The sequence below is a fragment of the Pleurodeles waltl genome, chromosome 5 (genome assembly GCF_031143425.1).
Source record: "Pleurodeles waltl isolate 20211129_DDA chromosome 5, aPleWal1.hap1.20221129, whole genome shotgun sequence".
NCBI classification, from domain to species: Eukaryota; Metazoa; Chordata; class Amphibia; order Caudata; family Salamandridae; genus Pleurodeles; species Pleurodeles waltl.
In genome coordinates, this window is record NC_090444.1 from 1297143517 (window position 1) to 1297153313 (window position 9797).

Here is a 9797-nt window from a genome sequence, read left to right on the forward strand (position 1 = left end):
GACAGGAAATGCCCCAAAACACAACGTGTACACATCACATTTTCACAAAGAAAACAGAGCTGTTTTTTGCAAAGTGCCTAGCTGTGGATTTTGTCCTCTAGCTCAGCAGGCACCTAGGGAAACTTAGCAAACCTGCACAGTTTTAAAAACTAGACACCTAGGGTAATCCAAGATCGGGTGACTTGTGGGGCTCTGGCTAGGTTCTGTTATCCAGAATCCTTTGCAAACCTCAAAATGTGACCAAAAAAACAAATTTTCCTCTCATTTCGGTGACAGAAAGTTCTGTAATCAGAGAGGAGCCACAAATTTCCTTCCACCCAGCGTTCCCCCAAGTCTCCCGATAAAAATGGTACCTCACTTGTGGGGGTAGTCCTAGCGCCCACGACAGGAAATGCCCCAAAACACAACGTGGACACATCACATTTTCACAAAGAAAACAGAGCTGTTTTTTGCAAAGTTCCTAGCTGTGGATTTTGGCCTCTAGCTCAGTCGGCACCTAGGGAAAACCAGCAAACCTGCACAGTTTTGAAAACAAGACACCTAGGGGAATACAGGGTGAGGTGACTTGTGGGGCTTTGACCAGGTGCTGTTACCCAGAATCCTTTGCAAACCTCAAAATGTGACCAAAAAAAACAAATTTTCCTCTCATTTCGGTGACAGAAAGTTCTGGAATCAGAGAGGAGCCACGAATTTCCTTCCACCCTTCGTTCCCCCAAGTCTCCAGATAAAAATGGTACCTCACTTGTGAGGGTAGGCCTAGCGCCCGCGACAGGAAATGCCCCAAAACACAACGTGGACACATCACATTTTCAAAAGAAAACAGAGCCGTTTTTTGCAAAGTGCCTAGCTATGGATTTTGGCCTCTAGCTCAGCCGGCACCTAGGAAAACCTAGCAAACCTGTGCAGTTTTAAAAAATGTACACCTAGGGGAATCTAAGATGGGGTGACTTGTGGGGCTCTGACGAGGTTCTGTTACCTAGAATCCTTTGCAAACTTCAAACTTTGGCCAAAAAAACACTTTTTCCTCTCATGTCGGTGACAGAAAGTTCTGGAATCAGAGAGGAGCCACAAAATTTCCTTCCACCCAGCGTTCCCCCAAGTCTCCAGATAAAAATGGTACCTCACTTGTGAGGGTAGGCCTAGCGCCCATGACAGTAAATGCCCCAAAACACAACGTGGACACATCACATTTTCACAAAGAAAACAGAGCTGTTTTTTGCAAAGTGCCCAGCTGTGGATTTTGTCCACTAGCTCAGCCGGCACCTAGGGAAACCAAGCAAACCTGCGCAGTTTTAAAAACTAGACACCTAGGGGAATCTAAGATGGGGTGACTTGTGGGGCTCTGACCAGGTTCTGTTACCCAGAATCCTTTGCAAACTTCAAAATTTGGCCAAAAAAACACTTTTTCCTCTCGTTTCGGTGACAGAAAGTTCTGGAATCAGAGAGGAGCCACAAATTTCAATCCACTCAGCGTTCCCCCAGGTCTCCCGATAAAAATGGTACCTCACTTGTGGGGGTAGTCCTAGCGCCCACGACAGGAAATGCCCCAAAACACAACGTGGACACCTCACATTTTCACAAACAAAACAGAGCTGTTTTTTGCAAACTGCCTAGCGATGGATTTTGGCCTCTAGCTCAGCCGGCACCTACGAAAACCAAGCAAACCTGCGCAGTTTTACAAACTAGACACCTGGGGAAGTCCAAGATGGGGTGACTTGTGGGGCTCTGGCTAGGTTCTGTTACCCAGAATCTTTTGCACACCTCAAAATTTGGCCAAAAAAACACTTTTTCCTCTCATTTCGGTGTCAGAAAGTTCTGGAATCAGAGAGGAGCCACAAATTTCCTTCCACTCAGCGTTCCCCCAGGTCTCCCGATAAAAATGGTACCTCACGTGTGGGGGTAGGCCTAGCGCCCACGACAGGAAATGCCCCAAAACACAACATGGACACATCACATTTTCACAAAGAAAACAGAGCTGTTTTTTGCAAAGTGCCTAGCTGTGGATTTTGTCCTCTAGCTCAGCCGGCACCTAGGGAAACTTAGTAAACCTGCACAGTTTTAAAAACTAGACACCTAGGGGAATACAGGGTGAGGTGACTTGTGGGGCTCTGACCAGGTGCTGTTACCCAGAATCCTTTGCAAACCTCAAAATGTGACCAAAAAAAACAAATTTTCCTCTCATTTCGGTGACAGAAAGTTCTGGAATCAGAGAGGAGCCACAAATTTCCTTCCACCCTTCGTTCCCCCAAGTCTCCAGATAAAAATGGTACCTCACTTGTGGGGGTAGGCCTAGCGCCCGCGACAGGAAATGCCCCACAACACAACGTGGACACATCACATTTTCACAAAGAAAACAGAGCCGTTTTTTGCAAAGTGCCTAGCTATGGATTTTGGCCTCTAGCTCAGCCGGCACCTAGGAAAACCTAGAAAAACCTGTGCAGTTTTAAAAAATTGACACCTAGGGGAATCTAAGATGGGGTGACTTGTGGGGCTCTGGCTAGGTTCTGTTATCCAGAATCCTTTGCAAACCTCAAAATTTGGCCCAAAAAAAACTTTTTCCTCTCATTTCGGTGACAGAAAGTTCTGGAATCAGAGAGGAGCCACACATTTCCTTCCACTCAGCGTTCCGCCAGGTCTCCCGATAAAAATGGTACCTCACTTGTGGGGGTAGTCCTAGCGCCCACGACAGGAAATGCCCCAAAACACAACGTGTACACATCACATTTTCACAAAGAAAACAGAGCTGTTTTTTGCAAAGTGCCTAGCTGTGGATTTTGTCCTCTAGCTCAGCAGGCCACCTAGGGAAACTTAGCAAACCTGCACAGTTTTAAAAACTAGACACCTAGGGTAATCCAAGATCGGGTGACTTGTGGGGCTCTGGCTAGGTTCTGTTATCCAGAATCCTTTGCAAACCTCAAAATGTGACCAAAAAAACAAATTTTCCTCTCATTTCGGTGACAGAAAGTTCTGTAATCAGAGGAGGAGCCACAAATTTCCTTCCACCCAGCGTTCCCCCCAAGTCTCTCCCGATAAAAATGGTACCTCACTTGTGGGGGGTAGTCCTAGCGCCCACGACAGGAAATGCCCCAAAACACAACGTGGACACATCACATTTTCACAAAGAAAACAGAAGCGGTTTTTTGCAAAGTTCCTAGCTGTGGATTTTGGCCTCTAGCTCAGTCGGCACCTAGGGAAACCTAGCAAACCTGCACAGTTTTGAAAACAAGACACCTAGGGGAATACAGGGTGAGGTGACTTGTGGGGCTTTGACCAGGTGCTGTTTGACCCAGAATCCTTTGCAAACCTCAAAATGTGACCAAAAAAAACAAATTTTCCTCATTTCGGTGACAGAAAGTTCTGGAATCAGAGAGGAGCCACGAATTTCCTTCCACCCTTCGTTCCCCCCAAGTCTCCAGATAAAAATGGTACCTCACTTGTGAGGGTAGGCCTAGCGGCCCGCGACAGGAAATGCCCCAAAACACAACGTGGACACATCACATTTTCAAAAGAAAACAGAGCCGTTTTTTGCAAAGTGCCTAGCTATGGATTTTGGCCTCTAGCTCAGCCGGCACCTAGGAAAACCTAGCAAACCTGTGCAGTTTTAAAAAATGTACACCTAGGGGAATCTAAGATGGGGTGACTTGTGGGGCTCTGACGAGGTTCTGTTACCTAGAATCCTTTGCAAACTTCAAACTTTGGCCAAAAAAACACTTTTTACTCTCATGTCGGTGACAGAAAGTTCTGGAATCAGAGAGGAGCCACAAAATTTCCTTCCACCCAGCGTTCCCCCAAGTCTCCAGATAAAAATGGTACCTCACTTGTGAGGGTAGGCCTAGCGCCCATGACAGTAAATGCCCCAAAACACAACGTGGACACATCACATTTTCACAAAGAAAACAGAGCTGTTTTTTGCAAAGTGCCCAGCTGTGGATTTTGTCCACTAGCTCAGCCGGCACCTAGGGAAACCAAGCAAACCTGCGCAGTTTTAAAAACTAGACACCTAGGGGAATCTAAGATGGGGTGACTTGTGGGGCTCTGACCAGGTTCTGTTACCCAGAATCCTTTGCAAACTTCAAAATTTGGCCAAAAAAACACTTTTTCCTCTCGTTTCGGTGACAGAAAGTTCTGGAATCAGAGAGGAGCCACAAATTTCAATCCACTCAGCGTTCCCCCAGGTCTCCCGATAAAAATGGTACCTCACTTGTGGGGGTAGTCCTAGCGCCCACGACAGGAAATGCCCCAAAACACAACGTGGACACATCACATTTTCACAAACAAAACAGAGCTGTTTTTTGCAAACTGCCTAGCGATGGATTTTGGCCTCTAGCTCAGCCGGCACCTACGAAAACCAAGCAAACCTGCGCAGTTTTACAAACTAGACACCTGGGGAAGTCCAAGATGGGGTGACTTGTGGGGCTCTGGCTAGGTTCTGTTACCCAGAATCTTTTGCACACCTCAAAATTTGGCCAAAAAAACACTTTTTCCTCTCATTTCGGTGTCAGAAAGTTCTGGAATCAGAGAGGAGCCACAAATTTCCTTCCACTCAGCGTTCCCCCAGGTCTCCCGATAAAAATGGTACCTCACGTGTGGGGGTAGGCCTAGCGCCCACGACAGGAAATGCCCCAAAACACAACATGGACACATCACATTTTCACAAAGAAAACAGAGCTGTTTTTTGCAAAGTGCCTAGCTGTGGATTTTGTCCTCTAGCTCAGCCGGCACCTAGGGAAACTTAGTAAACCTGCACAGTTTTAAAAACTAGACACCTAGGGGAATACAGGGTGAGGTGACTTGTGGGGCTCTGACCAGGTGCTGTTACCCAGAATCCTTTGCAAACCTCAAAATGTGACCAAAAAAAACAAATTTTCCTCTCATTTCGGTGACAGAAAGTTCTGGAATCAGAGAGGAGCCACAAATTTCCTTCCACCCTTCGTTCCCCCAAGTCTCCAGATAAAAATGGTACCTCACTTGTGGGGGTAGGCCTAGCGCCCGCGACAGGAAATGCCCCACAACACAACGTGGACACATCACATTTTCACAAAGAAAACAGAGCTGTTTTTTGCAAAGTTCCTAGCTGTGGATTTTGGCCTCTAGCTCAGTCGGCACCTAGGGAAACCTAGCAAACCTGCACAGTTTTGAAAACAAGACACCTAGGGGAATACAGGGTGAGGTGACTTGTGGGGCTTTGACCAGGTGCTGTTACCCAGAATCCTTTGCAAACCTCAAAATGTGACCAAAAAAAACAAATTTTCCTCTCATTTCGGTGACAGAAAGTTCTGGAATCAGAGAGGAGCCACGAATTTCCTTCCACCCTTCGTTCCCCCAAGTCTCCAGATAAAAATGGTACCTCACTTGTGAGGGTAGGCCTAGCGCCCGCGACAGGAAATGCCCCAAAACACAACGTGGACACATCACATTTTCAAAAGAAAACAGAGCCGTTTTTTGCAAAGTGCCTAGCTATGGATTTTGGCCTCTAGCTCAGCCGGCACCTAGGAAAACCTAGCAAACCTGTGCAGTTTTAAAAAATGTACACCTAGGGGAATCTAAGATGGGGTGACTTGTGGGGCTCTGACGAGGTTCTGTTACCTAGAATCCTTTGCAAACTTCAAACTTTGGCCAAAAAAACCCTTTTTCCTCTCATGTCGGTGACAGAAAGTTCTGGAATCAGAGAGGAGCCACAAAATTTCCTTCCACCCAGCGTTCCCCCAAGTCTCCAGATAAAAATGGTACCTCACTTGTGAGGGTAGGCCTAGCGCCCATGACAGTAAATGCCCCAAAACACAACGTGGACACATCACATTTTCACAAAGAAAACAGAGCTGTTTTTTGCAAAGTGCCCAGCTGTGGATTTTGTCCACTAGCTCAGCCGGCACCTAGGGAAACCAAGCAAACCTGCGCAGTTTTAAAAACTAGACACCTAGGGGAATCTAAGATGGGGTGACTTGTGGGGCTCTGACCAGGTTCTGTTACCCAGAATCCTTTGCAAACTTCAAAATTTGGCCAAAAAAACACTTTTTCCTCTCGTTTCGGTGACAGAAAGTTCTGGAATCAGAGAGGAGCCACAAATTTCAATCCACTCAGCGTTCCCCCAGGTCTCCCGATAAAAATGGTACCTCACTTGTGGGGGTAGTCCTAGCGCCCACGACAGGAAATGCCCCAAAACACAACGTGGACACATCACATTTTCACAAACAAAACAGAGCTGTTTTTTGCAAACTGCCTAGCGATGGATTTTGGCCTCTAGCTCAGCCGGCACCTACGAAAACCAAGCAAACCTGCGCAGTTTTACAAACTAGACACCTGGGGAAGTCCAAGATGGGGTGACTTGTGGGGCTCTGGCTAGGTTCTGTTACCCAGAATCTTTTGCACACCTCAAAATTTGGCCAAAAAAACACTTTTTCCTCTCATTTCGGTGTCAGAAAGTTCTGGAATCAGAGAGGAGCCACAAATTTCCTTCCACTCAGCGTTCCCCCAGGTCTCCCGATAAAAATGGTACCTCACGTGTGGGGGTAGGCCTAGCGCCCACGACAGGAAATGCCCCAAAACACAACATGGACACATCACATTTTCACAAAGAAAACAGAGCTGTTTTTTGCAAAGTGCCTAGCTGTGGATTTTGTCCTCTAGCTCAGCCGGCACCTAGGGAAACTTAGTAAACCTGCACAGTTTTAAAAACTAGACACCTAGGGGAATACAGGGTGAGGTGACTTGTGGGGCTCTGACCAGGTGCTGTTACCCAGAATCCTTTGCAAACCTCAAAATGTGACCAAAAAAAACAAATTTTCCTCTCATTTCGGTGACAGAAAGTTCTGGAATCAGAGAGGAGCCACAAATTTCCTTCCACCCTTCGTTCCCCCAAGTCTCCAGATAAAAATGGTACCTCACTTGTGGGGGTAGGCCTAGCGCCCGCGACAGGAAATGCCCCACAACACAACGTGGACACATCACATTTTCACAAAGAAAACAGAGCCGTTTTTTGCAAAGTGCCTAGCTATGGATTTTGGCCTCTAGCTCAGCCGGCACCTAGGAAAACCTAGAAAAACCTGTGCAGTTTTAAAAAATTGACACCTAGGGGAATCTAAGATGGGGTGACTTGTGGGGCTCTGGCTAGGTTCTGTTATCCAGAATCCTTTGCAAACCTCAAAATTTGGCCAAAAAAAAACTTTTTCCTCTCATTTCGGTGACAGAAAGTTCTGGAATCAGAGAGGAGCCACACATTTCCTTCCACTCAGCGTTCCGCCAGGTCTCCCGATAAAAATGGTACCTCACTTGTGGGGGTAGTCCTAGCGCCCACGACAGGAAATGCCCCAAAACACAACGTGTACACATCACATTTTCACAAAGAAAACAGAGCTGTTTTTTGCAAAGTGCCTAGCTGTGGATTTTGTCCTCTAGCTCAGCAGGCACCTAGGGAAACTTAGCAAACCTGCACAGTTTTAAAAACTAGACACCTAGGGTAATCCAAGATCGGGTGACTTGTGGGGCTCTGGCTAGGTTCTGTTATCCAGAATCCTTTGCAAACCTCAAAATGTGACCAAAAAAACAAATTTTCCTCTCATTTCGGTGACAGAAAGTTCTGTAATCAGAGAGGAGCCACAAATTTCCTTCCACCCAGCGTTCCCCCAGTCTCCCGATAAAAATGGTACCTCACTTGTGGGGGTAGTCCTAGCGCCCACGACAGGAAATGCCCCAAAACACAACGTGGACACATCACATTTTCACAAAGAAAACAGAGCTGTTTTTTGCAAAGTTCCTAGCTGTGGATTTTGGCCTCTAGCTCAGTCGGCACCTAGGGAAACCTAGCAAACCTGCACAGTTTTGAAAACAAGACACCTAGGGGAATACAGGGTGAGGTGACTTGTGGGGCTTTGACCAGGTGCTGTTACCCAGAATCCTTTGCAAACCTCAAAATGTGACCAAAAAAAACAAATTTTCCTCTCATTTCGGTGACAGAAAGTTCTGGAATCAGAGAGGAGCCACGAATTTCCTTCCACCCTTCGTTCCCCCAAGTCTCCAGATAAAAATGGTACCTCACTTGTGAGGGTAGGCCTAGCGCCCGCGACAGGAAATGCCCCAAAACACAACGTGGACACATCACATTTTCACAAAGAAAACAGAGCCGTTTTTTGCAAAGTGCCTAGCTATGGATTTTGGCCTCTAGCTCAGCCGGCACCTAGGAAAACCTAGCAAACCTGTGCAGTTTTAAAAAATGTACACCTAGGGGAATCTAAGATGGGGTGACTTGTGGGGCTCTGACGAGGTTCTGTTACCTAGAATCCTTTGCAAACTTCAAACTTTGGCCAAAAAAACACTTTTTCCTCTCATGTCGGTGACAGAAAGTTCTGGAATCAGAGAGGAGCCACAAAATTTCCTTCCACCCAGCGTTCCCCCAAGTCTCCAGATAAAAATGGTACCTCACTTGTGAGGGTAGGCCTAGCGCCCATGACAGTAAATGCCCCAAAACACAACGTGGACACATCACATTTTCACAAAGAAAACAGAGCTGTTTTTTGCAAAGTGCCCAGCTGTGGATTTTGTCCACTAGCTCAGCCGGCACCTAGGGAAACCAAGCAAACCTGCGCAGTTTTAAAAACTAGACACCTAGGGGAATCTAAGATGGGGTGACTTGTGGGGCTCTGACCAGGTTCTGTTACCCAGAATCCTTTGCAAACTTCAAAATTTGGCCAAAAAAACACTTTTTCCTCTCGTTTCGGTGACAGAAAGTTCTGGAATCAGAGAGGAGCCACAAATTTCAATCCACTCAGCGTTCCCCCAGGTCTCCCGATAAAAATGGTACCTCACTTGTGGGGGTAGTCCTAGCGCCCACGACAGGAAATGCCCCAAAACACAACGTGGACACATCACATTTTCACAAACAAAACAGAGCTGTTTTTTGCAAACTGCCTAGCGATGGATTTTGGCCTCTAGCTCAGCCGGCACCTACGAAAACCAAGCAAACCTGCGCAGTTTTACAAACTAGACACCTGGGGAAGTCCAAGATGGGGTGACTTGTGGGGCTCTGGCTAGGTTCTGTTACCCAGAATCTTTTGCACACCTCAAAATTTGGCCAAAAAAACACTTTTTCCTCTCATTTCGGTGTCAGAAAGTTCTGGAATCAGAGAGGAGCCACAAATTTCCTTCCACTCAGCGTTCCCCCAGGTCTCCCGATAAAAATGGTACCTCACGTGTGGGGGTAGGCCTAGCGCCCACGACAGGAAATGCCCCAAAACACAACATGGACACATCACATTTTCACAAAGAAAACAGAGCTGTTTTTTGCAAAGTGCCTAGCTGTGGATTTTGTCCTCTAGCTCAGCCGGCACCTAGGGAAACTTAGTAAACCTGCACAGTTTTAAAAACTAGACACCTAGGGGAATACAGGGTGAGGTGACTTGTGGGGCTCTGACCAGGTGCTGTTACCCAGAATCCTTTGCAAACCTCAAAATGTGACCAAAAAAAACAAATTTTCCTCTCATTTCGGTGACAGAAAGTTCTGGAATCAGAGAGGAGCCACAAATTTCCTTCCACCCTTCGTTCCCCCAAGTCTCCAGATAAAAATGGTACCTCACTTGTGGGGGTAGGCCTAGCGCCCGCGACAGGAAATGCCCCACAACACAACGTGGACACATCACATTTTCACAAAGAAAACAGAGCCGTTTTTTGCAAAGTGCCTAGCTATGGATTTTGGCCTCTAGCTCAGCCGGCACCTAGGAAAACCTAGAAAAACCTGTGCAGTTTTAAAAAATTGACACCTAGGGGAATCTAAGATGGGGTGACTTGTGGGGCTCTGGCTAGGT